This window comes from Coturnix japonica, chromosome Z (assembly GCF_001577835.2).
Source record: "Coturnix japonica isolate 7356 chromosome Z, Coturnix japonica 2.1, whole genome shotgun sequence".
Lineage (NCBI taxonomy): Eukaryota > Metazoa > Chordata > Aves > Galliformes > Phasianidae > Coturnix > Coturnix japonica.
The window spans coordinates 12,073,516-12,076,081 of record NC_029547.1 but is presented as its reverse complement, the minus strand read 5'-3'; positions in this window follow the sequence as shown (position 1 = coordinate 12,076,081).

The following is a 2,566-nucleotide window of genomic DNA, read 5'->3' as shown; positions in this document are numbered from 1 at the left end:
TTGTTGCCTTCACCGGTCAGTCTGCTTAATGAAACCATCTCTCCACACTAAGGCAGCCCCTACGTGGGGAGTCCCAGGTGCTGCCAGTGGGACAGTAGGTGAGAGGTAGTTTTTAGCTTGTTTTCTATTTATCTTTTTTTTTTTTTTTTTTTTCCCCTTCATTTTTCCCTTTGATATTTTCTAGGGTAAAATGACCCAGAGGTCATTTACCTTACAGTCACCTGTGCTCTATGGGCATCTCTTGGGTCCTTGAAGATCTGTCCTCATACCTGCACCTTTTTGGATGTGTGAGTACCATTTTGAACTTTCAGACTAAGAAGGAGCAAAACTGGAAAAGATTTACTACCCCTCTCTCAAATACCACTTTTATGACATATTACTGAGTGTTTGACAGATTTCCCACAGCTTCCATGAGAAACTGAGCACAGGTGACCTCACCTCAGTTTTCTTCAGAAAAATGCCCTGAAACTCAGCTCTGGTCATATCCATATATGTGAGCAAACTTCCCAGGAGCTGAAAGTGGGAACAAGGTTAGCTCAAACTCTGTGAACCAAAACCACTGAATTCCACCTGTCCCTGTTTATGACACCGGTGCTGCAAGCTCAATATCCTTGTAATACCACGCATCATGCAGAAGGAGAGATACTGATCGATTACCATGCATTGTTTTATGTTTGACCATATGGAAACATTCCCCTTTTTGCCCTGTAAGCTTAATAAAAGTATTTTTGGAAATGAAAAGCTGAGAAGTAAATAAAATCTCCTGCTTTATCCTGGAGAAGCAAGAGGAGGGAGAGGCACACTAATTGGATACCATGAAATGAACTACATGTGGGGCTTGAAAACAGAAAAAAGGGGACAGAAGAGAGTATTTACTTCTGTCACTGCAGCTGCTCCAGCCAGAGCCAGCCTGTCAGGGAGGTGATATACATTGCTTTTCCTTTAGTTTTATTCTCACTGCCACATAAGCTGAGTGCCCACTTCTGGGTCTGAAGTAGCGGCTTAGTTTGACCTCTCCTTTGCAAAGCAACACTCTTCCCTAACATCACAAAGCCTGAGGTTTGCCCTCGGCTCTCTGGGGATTTTGGTGATGGCACTGTGCTTGGTAAATGAGATTGCCCTCAAGGAATTTTTTTTTTCTCATTTAATCAAATCAAAAAAGTTAAAGTAACTACTAGGTTTGGAATGAATATCCCTATTCATAGAGGATTTATTGACAGTACCTTTGAAAGTCCTGTTTAATATGCAAGGTAAACAAATTAAAATCCCAGCTTGCGGTCCAAGGGCATTCACAAATTAGAAATGACCCCCTGCCTGCCCTTAGAGTGCTAATGATGTAAAAGCTGAGAGGAGCTGAAGCCTCTGGAGAAAAAAGAGTGGGTCAGAGGGGATTTTGTTGAATGTACCAATCTGTTTGGCTTTGACAGGCTCTTTGTCTAACTTGGGAGATGACATCAGGAGCTGAGCTGTCTGGCAAAGGTGGGGATGTCTGCCTACAGGGAGCTGCGAGCCTTGGATTTGTAATGTTGTACTCGTTTAGCCGTTAGTACCTCTTGGCTGCCTGAGACCAGGGAAAACAATTCCCATTGCCTGCAGCCAAGAGGAGAAAGTAACCAAGGGGAATAAATAAGTATCTAAAACCATGGCACAAGAAGAGTCTTCTATCACAGATCCAGTTAATCAGTTTTGCTTCAGAACTGTTGTTACCAGAATGTTTGACTCTAATCCAACCTAAGAAAAGAAAGAGGTCATCCAATGCACTGTGCATCCAAGTCTCATCCAAAGGCTGTCATGGGAAACAGAGAGTTCCTCTGTAGTAGTGTTGGTATCAACTACAGCACAACAGTACAGCCCTTTCGAGGTTGACCTGGGTGTTCCAGTGTTGCCAGCGATCACATATGGAAGACAGTCTTCATCACACACTGGCCCATGCCCTTCAAACCATTTTTTGCCACTGTGGTCATGAAGAGGACACTACTTCAAGGGGGAATTTGTATGAAGAGGGTGCAAGGTATATGGCTTAGTACTGCTGTCTTTGGTGGCATCTCAGTGGTTTCATGCAGGGAAAGGAGTCAGAGTGAGAAAGCCATTTCCTTTAATGACATAGTATGAATTAATATAGTAATATTTTTTAACCACGTTATGTGTAGAAAAGAACTGTTCCCTAGCCAATCTTCTAAATCATTATGGCTCATCAATTATAATTTTTCTGAACTTATTATGTAAAATTGAATGTCATTTTATCTTGAAGTGTGTAGACTGAAATGTGAAAGAAAAAAATATCAGTATATAGCACACATGTAACATACACTTCAACATACTTCTTAATTGGAATTCTGGAACTAAGTTTGGATTTGGCAATCACTTTCTATGATGGAGCCTTTATACTTCCAGGTATTTAGTTACTTGCTATCTTGTAGCTTCATCGAATGAGTGGATGAAATATCAAAATGTTTTCGAGAATTTGTCTTTAATCTCCTGTTCTAAGTGGGAAGATTCCTCTTGAATAGGACAAATTATGTGCCACCTGAAAACTAGTATCAGCGTGTGACCCACATAGAACTCA